Below are 12,668 nucleotides of genomic sequence, written 5' to 3'. Positions count from 1 at the left end.
GGCGCATAAACACAGCGGTGAGGCTCCCGTGATGCATCCTGGTGATCCCGTCTGGCTCTCCACCAGGAACCTCCCACACCGCCTGCCCTGTAAGAAGCTGAGTCCCCTGTTTGTGGGGTCGTTCAAGGTCATCTGGAGGGTTAACGAGGTAATTTACAGATTACAACTCCCCACTAACTACCGGATATCACCCTCTTTTCATGTTTCCCCCCTCAGGCCAGTGGCTCCTGGTCCCCTGGCTGATGTCGTCCCCCACGACACCCCTCTGCCTCTCTTGGACATCGAGGGGAGCCCCGCCTATGCCGTCAGATCACTTCTGGTCTCCTGACGTCATGGGGGTTGGTTCCAGTACCTGGTGGACTAGGAGGGATACGGTCCACAGGAACAGTGCTGGGTCCCAACAGCATCTGAGAATTCCACCTTCGTCGTCCGGACCGGCCTGCTCCTAGCCCTCTGGGCCATCCTCCCGGCCGGCGTCATCCTGCGTCTGGGGCCGCACGTTGGGGGGGGGGGGGGGGTACTGTCACGTCTACTCCCGCTCCCCCTCTCCGGTGCTCCTCGTCACTGGTCTACTAACACCGGTAATGGCAACCCATCTTTACGCACACCTGTGTCTCATCATCAGTCACACCTGGACGTCATTACTCCCTGATTACTTACCCTTTTATATAGCACTCTTTTGTTATCAGTTATTAGCCAGTATTGGTTATGTTTCCTTGTCCAACGTTTCTCTTTTATATCGTTCTATGTTCATTCATATTAAATTCACTAACTGCACCTGCTTCCCGACTTCCTGTGTAGACGTTACAAATCTGATTATACTACAGTGAGGGAAAAAAGTATTTGATCCCCTGCTGATTTTGTACGTTTGCCCACTGACAAAGAAATTATCAGTCTATAGTTTTAACGGTAGGTTTATTTGAACAGTGAGAGACAGAATAACAACAAAAAAATACAGAAAAACGTATGTCAAAAATGTTATAAATTGATTTGCATTTTAATGAGGGAAATAAGTATTTGACCCCCTCTCAATCAGAAAGATTTCTGGCTCCCAGGTGTCTTTTATACAGGTAACGAGCTGAGATTAGGAGCACACTCTTAAAGGGAGTGCTCCTAATCTCAGTTTGTTACCTGTATAAAAGACACCTGTCCACAGAAGCAATCAATCAATCAGATTCCAAACTCTCCACCATGGCCAAGACCAAAGAGCTCTCCAAGGATGTCAGGGACAAGATTGTAGACCTACACAAGGCTGGAATGGGCTACAAGACCATCGCCAAGCAGCTTGGTGAGAAGGTGACAACAGTTGGTGCAATTATTCGCAAATGGAAAAAACACAAAATAACTGTCAATCTCCCTCGGCCTGGGGCTCCATGCAAGATCTCACCTCGTGGAGTTGCAATGATCATGAGAACGGTGAGGAATCAGCCCAGAACTACACAGGAGGATCTTGTCAATGATCTCAAGGCAGCTAGGACCATAGTCACCAAGAAAACAATTGTAATACACTACGCCATGAAGGACTGAAATCCTGCAGCGCCCGCAAAATCCCCCTGCTCAAGAAAGCACATATACATGCCTGTCTGAAGTTTGCCAATGAACATCTGAATGATTCAGAGGACAACTGGGTGAAAGTGTTGTGGTCAGATGTGACAAAAATGGAGCTCTTTGGCATCAACTAAACTCGCGATGTTTGGAAGAGGAGGAATGCTGCCTATGACCCCAAGAACACCATCCCCACTGTCAAAAATGGAGGTGGAAGCATTATGCTTTGGGGTTGTTTTTCTGCTAAGGGGACATGACAATTCACCGCATCAAAGGGACAATGGACGGGGCCATGTACTGTTAAATCTTGGGTGAGAACCTCCTTCCCTCAGCCAGGGCATTGAAAATGGGTCGTGGATGGGTATTCCAGCATGACAATGACCCAAAACACATGGCCAAGGCAACAAAGGAGTGGCTCAAGAAGAAGCACATTAAGGTCCTGGAGTGGCCTTGCCAGTCTCCAGACCTTAATCCCATAGAAAATCTGTGGAGGGAGCTGAAGGTTCGAGTTGCCAAACGTCAGCCTCGAAACCTTAATGACTTGAAGAAGATCTGCAAAGAGGAGTGGGACAAAATCCCTCTTGAGATGTGTGCAAACCTGGTGGCCAACTACATGACCTCTGTGATTGCCAACAAGGGTTTTGCCACCAAATACTAAGTCATGTTTTGCAGAGGGGTCAAATACTTGTTTCCCTCATTATAATGCAAATCATCTTATAACATTTTTGACATGTGTTTTTCTGGATTGTTTTGTTGTTATTCTGTCTCTCACTGTTCAAATAAACCTACCATTAAAATGATAGACTGATAATTTCTTTGTCAGTGGGCAAACGTACAAAATCAGCAGGGGATCAAATACTTTTTTCCCTCACTGTACTTCAAGTCTTCTCTAGGCATGCCAGCGTTTGTCTAAAATATCATTCCAGCATCTTCAAAAAGGCTTAACATTAATCAGGTTTCCATCCAACCTTTTTGAGTAAAGTACATGTCGGATAAATAATGTCATGACATCATGGGAAAGCATGCAGAATATTAGGGTACAGATTAAATCAGTAAAGGTGACCGTCACAGGGTGATGAGCTTGATGATTCTTTCAATAAATAGTGAGGGTCTTGTTCTGGTGACATGATTGATGTTTGGCTGCCATTGGTCAACAAAATAATATCTTGTCCACGTTTGTCCATAATCTCATGTAGTAGGCTATACCCACACTGCATCTGCGAGCTGTTGACTAGAGAGCACATACCAATACCAGAGTGGACACATTCCCTATACCTAAGCAAACATTTTTTTGTGGCAAAACCAACAGTAGGCCTAGAGTTGCAAATGAGGTGGAAACCCATTTAGCTTGTAATTTTTATTTGGTATATGGGAAGTTATTTTTATACGCACTACGTATTAATTTATAGGGACCACAATGGAAATAAATCCCTGACTTTTTTTGTGCAATCCTGGTCACTGAGAAATCTTTCTAATGTGTATAATATACTGTCACGGTTGTCGTCGGTGAAGGAGGACCAAAACGCAGCAGGTACGTGTATGCTCATCTTGATTTTTAATTACTCTCAAAAATTAACATACAAAAATAACAAAGAAACGAACGATCAACAAAAACAGTCTGGCAAAGCCTAAGGCTCAACACAGAACACAGCAGTGCACACAACAATTCCCCACCAACCCAAAAGGCAAAGTAGGCCACTTATGTGTGACTCCCAATCAGACACAACCCTCTACAGCTGTGCCTGATTGGAAGTCACACGGCCAAAATTAATGAACCAACAAAACACACAGACTCTTCTGCCACGTCCTGACCCAACTACACCCTCTACTGGTCAGGACGTGACAGTACCCCCCCCCTTAAAGGTGCTAACCCCGGAAGCACCTTTAAAACAAAAACCAAAACCAAAAACAACCCCAAACAACAAAACAAAATTTCCCCTCTACTAAAGGGAGGGTGGCTGCCGTCAACGACGGCACTGTGCTACACCCCCCCTCCCCAACCCACCTATATCAGGAGGTGGCTCCGGTTCTGGCCTTTTCCGGCAGTCGGGCCACTCTGGCAGTTCGGGGCAGTCTGGCCAGTCTGGCAGCTCGGGGCAGTCTGGCAACTCGGGGCAGTCTGGCAACTCGGGGCAGTCTGGCAACTCGGGGCAGTCTGGGCAGTCTGGCAACTCGGGACAGTCTGGGCAGTCTGGCAACTCGGGCCAGTCTGGGCAGTCTGGCAACTCGGGACAGTCTGGGCAGTCTGGCAACTCGGGACAGTCTGGGCAGTCTGGCAACTCGGGACAGTCTGGGCAGTCTGGCAACTCCGGCAGTTCAGGGCAGTCTGGCCACTCCGGCAGTTCAGGGCAGTCTGGCCACTCCGGCAGTTCAGGGCAGTCTGGCCACTCCGGCAGTTCAGGGCAGTCTGGCCACTCCGGCAGTTCAGCGCAGTCTGGCCACTCCGGCAGTTCAGCGCAGTCTGGCCACTCCGGCAGTTCAGCGCAGTCTGGCCACTCCGGCAGTTCAGCGCAGTCTGACCTCTCTGGCGACTGTTGACTGGCGGGCAGCTCTGACGACTGTTGACTGGCGGGCAGCTCTGACGACTGTTGACTGGCGGGCAGCTCTGACGACTGTTGACTGGCGGGCAGCTCTGACGACTGTTGACTGGCGGGCCGCACTGACGACTGTTGACTGACGAGGCTGGGTTCACGCACTTGAAGCCTGGTGCGTGGTGCTGGTACTGGGCGTACCCGATTGTGACCACGCACCTCCATGCTAGTGCGGGGAGCTGGCCTGGGGCTCCATTCTTGCCCCGCAACACTCCCCTTGTGCCCCCCCCTAAAAAATTCTTGGGGGTGCCTCTCGGTCTCCCTTACCTCGCCAGCCTTCCTCCGCTGCTTGGTCGTGTGTTGGTGGGGAATTCTGTCACAGTTGTCTTCAGTGAAATAGGACCAAGGCGCAGCGGAAGTAAAAATACTCATATTTTTTAATGTTCAAAAGAAAGGAGTAGAGCATCCACTTGAAACAAACAAAACAACAAACAATACTCACAACAGCAACAGCGTGGCAGGCTCAAACAAAACGCAGCAGTGCACACAACAATTCCCCACCAACCCAAAAGGCAAAGTAGGCCACTTATGTGTGACTCCCAATCAGCCACAACCCTCTACAGCTGTGCCTGATTGGAAGTCACACGGCCAAAATTAATGAACCAACAAAACACACAGACTCTTCTGCCACGTCCTAACCCAACTACACCCTCTACTGGTCAGGACGTGACATATACAGTGTTTTCGGAAAGTATTCAGAGCCATTTACTTTCTCCACATTTTGGTACATTACAGCCATATTCTAAAATTGATTTATGAAGAAAAAAATCCCCAGCAATCTATACACAATACCCCTTTAACGATTAAGCAAAAACCGATTTTTAGAAATGTTTGCAAATTTATAAAATATACAAAACATGTATTCAGTCCCTTTGCTATGAGATTTGAAATTGAGCTCCGGTGAATCCTGCTTAAGTTGATCATCCTTGATATGTTTCTACAACATGATTGGAGTCCACCTGTGGTAAATGCAATTGATTGGAGATGATTTGTAACGGCACACACCTGTCTATATAAGGTCCCACAGTTGACAGTGCATGTCAGAGCAAAAACCAAGCAATGAGGTCGAAGGAATTGTCCGTAGAGCTCCGAGACAGGATTGTGTCGAGGCACAGATCTGGGGAAGGGTACAAAAACATGTCTGCAGCACTGAAGGTTCTCTGGTCTGATGAAACCAAGATTGAACTCTTTGGCCTGAATACCAAGTTTAACGTCTGGAGGAAACCTGGCACCATCCCTACGGTGAAGCATGGTGGTGGCAGCATCATGCTGTGGGGATGTTTTTTAGTGGCAGGGACTGGGAGACTAGTCAGGATCAAGGCAATGATGAACAGAGCAAAGTACAGAGATGAAAACTTGCTCCAGAGCACTCAGGACCTCAAACTGGGGGGAAGGTTCACCTTCCAACAGGACAACGACCCTAAGTACACAGCCAAGACAACACAGGAGTAGCTTCGGGACAAGTTTCTGAATGTCATTGAGTGGCCCAGACAGAGCCCAAATTTAACCCGAACGTACATCTCTGGAAAGACCTGAAAATAGCTGTGTAGCAACGCTCCCCATCCAACCTGGCAGAGCTTGAGAGGATCTGCAGAGAAGAATAGTAGACTCCCCAAATACCGATGTGCCAAGCTTGTAGCGTAATACCCAAAAAGACTTGATGCTGTAATCGCTGCCAACGGGGATTCAACAAAGTACTGAGTAAAGAGTCTGAATTCTTAAGTAAATTTTTTATTTCAGTTTTAAATGTTTAATAAAATAGCAAAAATGTCAACTATTTTTGCTTTGTCATTATGGGGTATTGTGTGTAGATTGATGAGGAAAATTTGTTTTAATGAATGTTTGAATAAGGCTTTACCGTAACAAATTCAACGTGTTTGAATACTTTCTGAAGGCACTGTATGTATAGATTTTTTTTTTTATTAACAAATAAAATCAATCAATCCAAACTGCGCAGCGGCCATTCAAAACCATAAAGTTCGGTGATTGTCAAGCCAATCCTTTGATACTGAGTAGGCCTGTAATGTAGGGAGGTATGTATGTTCTGTTTGTAGAGATTGCCTATTGATTGTGGTGTCAAATGCAAACCATGAAATTGGGAGAGTGAGCTCGTCTGTGGTGGTCGGTGAACCCTCGACCTACTGGCCTGTAGCACTGTGTGGCATCAACAGTGCCACAAAGTGCATTTTTGAGGTGGTTTCGGTTCGGTTATTAAAAAATGATCAAGATTTTTTTTTAAACATTAAATTCAACATGCATTATGGTGGTTGAATGCTGTAACAACACAGAATAAAACAATGAAAGCCCCATGATGGTAGTGACTGTCCATTACTGCTTATTAACCATCATATATTCACTTTACTTTAATCAAAAAAATTCAGTTGTGTAATTTTACACTTGTTTAATTTGATGACTATTGTTTTAGTCCAAGTCATCATCTCATCTCTATAGATCTGCTGACTATGCTGTCTGACAAAAATCACTACTTTAGTATTTAAAAGAAAATAAGGTCTACTGTTATGACTGCTGAATACCAACATCCAATCACTTAGATCATGTATTTCCAGGTTGAGAACCCTCGCAAACCCCCCTTTATCACGCTTTCATAGCAGGCGTAAAAGAAACAGATCAGATGATGTAGCTGCGCAATGGATTGTGGTCATTGTAGTTAATTATGTTTTTTGCACTAAACTATGTGGAACATTGGCCTGTTGGAAATTACAACTCCCTACTACATTCTACAGTTAGGGCATTATCTGATTTATCTCTACATAAACTGCAGAGCAATCTGCCAATAGAGCTCCATAGTGGAGATGTCATAATACCCATAAACCCTAGCGGTCAAACAGGGAAATGGTTCCAATTGTTTTTCCACCATTGGGAGTCCCATAGGGCGGCGCACAATTGGCCCAGCATCGTCCAAGTTAGGGTTTGGCCGGGGTAGGCCGTCATTGTAAGAAAGAATTTGTTCTTAACTGACTTGCCTAGTTAAATAAAGGTTAAATCAAATAAAAATAACTTGGAGTTCTTCATGATAGCCAAATTAGCAGCTAATTAGCATTTCATTTTGGGGGGTAAATACAGGTGAATATATTGACGAAAGTCACCTTGTCCTATAGAGATTTACACAGTTATCAAAACCTCATGCCATGGTAAGCCTACAGTACACAAAACACAGCCGTTATTTTAAGTGTTTCTAAAATACCCTATGGGAAAAATGAATGAAGGAAAAACGATTGGAACCATTTCCCTGATTGGAACCATTTCCCTGTTGACCTCTAGGTTTTATGGGTATTATGACTCATTCTGTGGCACTCTTGAACTCACATTAACAAAAAATATTTAAAAAATGGAATTCAAATAATTGAACCAATGTCAGACAATTAGTTGTTTAAAAAGCAAAAAATAACTGACATTTTGGTTAATAGCTCAGCACTAAGGTGTGGTTGTAAACTTTATTTTGAGTTAAATCTATGAGGGGGGATGTTGTGCAATTTATTTGACAGAACAGGTGAAGGTTCATGTGTCTGTCGATAGTCGGTCGGGGGTAATATATTTCACACTGTGAACTGAACTCTCTGCCTCCCTCCGCTGCGTTCCCTATCTGTCACATGCACTCAGCACCGAGATTCTGTCTCATTGAGGGGGAATCTCATTGGGGGTACGGTTTAATATGATATCAAATCCCGCAAGACTTTAACATACACGCTGCTGCTTCGAAATGCCTTAAAGGTCATACACACTTTTCAGCTTTGGAGTTTTCTGTCATTACCTATAGAACATAATGTGATGTATGAACTAGTGCTCATATTTTTTACTCTTATAGGGTTTAGCTACTTCAAATCGAATATAGTTCTATAGCCTACCTCTGACCGTGTGCCTTAATCTACATTTGAAGGGTTGTCCTTGAAATACAAATATGAATCATTACAAAGAACAGCCAACTCAGAGGGCCCGGCCACATGCCCACGTTTCCTACAACACTGATCTTCATCACCTGAAGTAATGTTGAATTGTTAGACTATATCAGCTGCAATAAACCTACATAAACTATTCCAATCATTCAAAATAGATTTTCAGCCATAGGGCTCCGAGAAAGACTATTTCAACGGAGAGCGATGGTAGCCTATTCATGATGCTCTCTCCTCTCGCTCAATTCCTGCTCCAGGTACGAGGGCAGTCTGGAGGATGTGACCAACAATGATTAGTTACACGATTTGGGTTCGTTCCTTCGTTTACTGGAACATTGCATAATTACAAGTTTATGCATTCGTGGTGATAGTTAATATTGTGACGCTTTCCTCATCCTTGTATTCAGATGACTAGTCCCAGAATGTTCGGAGCAATGTGTGAGCGCATTTATACAGCCGTTAAATGAACTGAAACTTTGCCATGCTTGCGTTTCCCTCCTCAACACGACGAGCTATATGTGTAGCCTAATAATTATGCATTGACCTTATCCACAAATTGCTTGTTTCAAACGCCATATAAGTTACTTACTTTGTTTGTTGATAAGGAGAGTTCTTCTTCTCCAAAAAATCGTCCAGCGGTCCTAGAATTCCACATCAGTCTAAAACATCCCCAAAACTGGCCGACGCAAAATGAATGTGCCTCACTGTATCCCCTCGTCCAAAGATAACCTTTTGGAGATTTCAAAATAAACCCAAAACTGTTGTAGAATACATTAGTCGTTTTACCGGTTACACTCAGTCAAATAAAGAACAGAGAATATTATTATAAAAAATAAAAAAAACAGCTATTCTTACCGTCATTACCGTAAAAAGCTTCAAAGAATATCTCAATAATCCCAAATAAAGTCTCATATACAGCAAAACACCGTTTGGTTTTAGTACATCCAGTAGATGCTCGTGATGATGATGGTAAGGTGATAAGAAGGTTATTACCAGTGTAGCGCTCTCTTTCTCTGTCCCCGGAATGGCTCAATCTCTCTCTCTCTCTCTCTCTCTCTCTCTCTCTCTCTCTCTCTCTCTCTCTCTCTCTCTCTCTCTCTCTCTCTCTCTGTGAACGCGCTTCTCTACAGCGCCGCTCTGTTCGCGCTACTCAGCGCAACTGATGGGCTCGCACTAGATTCTCACACTCGAGAATTACTGTCCCGCCCTCTACTCACTTTCCAAAACACGCCATTTAAAGACGTACAGTAGGTAGGACGACGAAGTGAAGGGAAGTTTGGTCCTGAGGCTAAGCAAGCCTAATTAATGTCAAAAGCATCCTGCTGAGCTATCAGAATGTATATGTAGTCAATTACCAGTCCTCATAATTATGAGAAAAAGTGCATTATATGCTCAATTTCCCTGCTAGGAGAGGCTAGCATGGCTGGACCTCCTGGGGATTAGTATTCTAAATAACTTCTGGAGGACATTGCGGAAGTGAAAACGTGACTTGTTTTGCAATGTCATGCAATGAAATTGTACAATTGCCTTCTGCGGAGAACTCTCTCGAATCTGAATGCGGTGATGCTGTCCATGGTGCTGAAGTCACAGACAGAGAGACGGCCATATTGAATGTTTCACGAGTCACGACCACGATGGATGACACATTTTAATTGCTCATGAGTCACTTATGGTATACATTAGTTGAATACATTTTACAAATACAAATCCTCCTATTGGCAAAACTGGTAAACAATTTACCTTACCAGGATGAAGACCAGGACATATTTTAAAGGTAGGCCTAATGGCATGCTATAATGAGGGTGTTGCACCACTTACTTGGCAATGCAAGGTGTTGGTTTTGCCCTGAAATAGGTCCTGGTCCCTAACCCTACCAGTCCTATAGGGCAGCCCTTTCTTGTAGGGCTGAGATCAAAGCTAATCTGGTGTAGTGACATACATTATTTATACAACATGTATGTGGACACCCCTTTAAGTGAGTCAATTAGTTGCTGACAGGTGTATTGAAATTGAGCACACAACCATGCAATCACCATAAACAACATTGGAAGTGGAATAGCCTTACTGAAGAGCTCAGTGACTTTCAACGTGGCACCGTCACAGAATGCCACTTTTTTAACTAGTCAGTTTGTACAATTTCTGACCCGCTAGAGCTGCCCCTATTAAATGTAAGTGCTGTTATTGTGAAGTGGAAACGCCTAGGAGCAACAAAGACTCAGCCGTGAAGTGGTTCACAGAAGCTCACAAGTTCACAGAGCGTGACCGTCCAGTGCTGAAGCGTATAGCGTATGTCCTCGGTTGCAACACTCACTACCGAGTTCCACATTGCCTCTGGAAGCAACTTCAGCACAATAACTTTTCATCAGGAACTTCATGAAATGGGTTTCCATGGCCGAGCAGCCGCACACAAGCCTCAGATCACCATGCGCAATGTCAAGTATCAACTGTAGTGGTGCAAAGCTTGCCACCGTTGGACTGTGGAGCAGTGGAAATGTGTTCTCTGGAGTGATGAATCATGCTTCACCATCAGCAGTCTGCTGTTATAGCAGCAAAGGGTGGACCAACTCCATGTTAATGCCCATGATTGTCCACATACTTTTGGTCATGTAGTGTATGAGGCAGGTCTATGGGGCTAATTAATGTAAAGAGATAATTAAAAAGATCACTAGCTCTGTCGAGAGAGAGAGAGAGAGAGAGAGAGAGAGAGAGAGAGAGAGAGAGAGAGAGAGAGAGAGAGAGAGAGAGAGAGAGAGAGAGAGAGAGAGAGAGAGAGAGAGAGAGAGAGAGAGAGAGAGAGAGAGAGAGAGAGAGAGAGAGAGAGAGAGAGAGAGGAGAGAGAGAGAGAGAGAGAGAGAGAGAGATAGAGAGAGAGAGAGAGAGAGAGAGGAGAGAGAGAGAGATAGAGAGAGAGAGAGAGAGAGAGAGAGAGAGAGAGAGAGAGAGAGAGAGAGAGAGGAGAGAGAGAGAGAGGATAGGAGAGAGAGAGAGAGAGAGAGAGAGAGAGAGAGAGAGGTAAAGACTGCGGTCTGCGTCAGTCTAAACCATCCCTCACAACGTCTCCTCATTATGCTAGAAAACCCCATGAGAGGGAAAACACAGTTTCTTTCTTCTCCTTTAGCTTTTTCACGTGGTAGAGATCTGAGGGAAAACATAGTTACTCTCTTCTCATTCAACTTTTTATTACATTTCTGTTATTTAATTTAATTTCACTAGGCAAGTCAGTTAAGAACAAATTCTTATTTACAATGACGGCCTACCAAAAGGCAAAAGGCCTCCTGCGGGGGCTCGGATTAAAAAAAAAAAGGACAAAACACACATCACGACAAGGGAGACAACACAAAACGACATAGCATAGCAGCAACACATGACAACACAGCATGGTAGCAACACAACAACAACATGTTAGCAACACAACATGGCAGCAGCCCAACATTGTAGCAGCACAAAACAAAAGAGGAGCGACACAGGGTTGGATGTGCTTTGGGGACCTTTAACAGAATGTGACTGGCAGAACAGGTGTTGTATGTGGAGGATGAGGGCTGCAGTATGTATCTCAGACAGGGGGAATGAGGCCTAAGAGGGTTTTATAAATAAGCATCAAGCAGTGGGTCTTGCGATGGGTATACAGAGATGAACAGTATACAGAGGAGTATAGAGTTCAGTGATGTGTCCTATAAGGAGAATTGGTGGAAAATCTGATGACCGAATGGCAAAGAACATCTAGCCGCTCGAGAGCACCTTTACCTGCCGATCTATGAATTACGTCTCTGTAATCTAGCATGGGTAGGATGGTCATCTGAATCAGGGTTAGTTTGGCAGCTGGGGTGAAAGAGGAGCAATTGTCACGACTTCCACCAGAGTCGGCTCCCCTCCTTGTTCGGGCGGCGTTCGGCGGTCAACGTCACCGGTCTTCTAGCCATCGCCGATCCACCTTTCATTGTTCCATTTGTTTTGTCTTGTTCCCCGCACACCTGGTTTACATTCCCTAATCAACTGCATATATATATTCCTCTCTTCCCCCCATGTCTTAATGTGGGATTGTTTTGTTACGTGTTTTGTATAGACGCGCCTAGCTGGTTTTTCCCCGGGCACTATGTTTCAACCCAGAGTATGTTAAATTGTTAAACATTTTTGCTTATTTGTGACTTTGTCACGCTTTGCACTTTTGCCTTTGGCTGGAGGTTTGTTGGACACTGCTGCGTCCGTCTGTTGTTTGCTTCTGCCGAATAAAGTGTGCGCCTGATCACAACTCTCTGCTCTCCTGCACCTTACTTCAACACCAGTAGCGCATACGCTGACAGCAATGACGATCGAGGAAACCAAGTCTAGATTTAACTTAAGCCTGCAGCTTTGATATGTTCTGAGAAAAGGACAGAGTACCGTCTAGCCATACTCCTAAGTACTTGTATGAGGTGACTACCTCAAGCTCTAAACCCTCAGAGGTAGTAATCACACCTGTGGGGAGAGGGGCATTTACTTACCAAACCACATAACCTTTGTTTTAAAGGTGTTCAGAACAAGGTTAAGGGTAGAGATAGATTGTTGGACACTAAGAAAGCGTTGTTGTAGAGTGTTTAACAAAAAATCAGAGGAGTGGCCAGCTGAGTTTAAGACTCTATCA

General features: G+C 44.6%; 1 protein-coding gene across 3 annotated transcripts in view; it reads right to left on the bottom strand.

Annotated features, from left to right (window-relative positions):
• The window catches only part of nrxn3b (neurexin 3b), a 547,141-nt gene extending 537,890 nt beyond the window's left edge, over positions 1–9,251 (bottom strand). The window contains exons 1-2 of one of the 3 annotated variants that reach the window (XM_029706324.1): positions 8,903–9,251; positions 8,637–8,805 (exon numbers count right to left, since the gene is read on the bottom strand). The gene's annotated coding sequence lies outside the window, so the exon portion shown is untranslated. Of the gene's footprint in view, positions 1–8,636; positions 8,882–8,902 lie in introns of those variants that run through there. The other 2 variants (XM_029706494.1, XM_029706412.1) reach the window with 2 other exon arrangements.
• Between the last annotated feature and the right edge of the window lie 3,417 nt (positions 9,252–12,668).

This window comes from Salmo trutta, chromosome 1 (genome assembly GCF_901001165.1).
Source record: "Salmo trutta chromosome 1, fSalTru1.1, whole genome shotgun sequence".
In the NCBI taxonomy this organism is placed as follows: domain Eukaryota; kingdom Metazoa; phylum Chordata; class Actinopteri; order Salmoniformes; family Salmonidae; genus Salmo; species Salmo trutta.
Note: the sequence above shows the minus strand (reverse complement) of the source record. Positions and strands in the feature narration are given on the sequence as shown.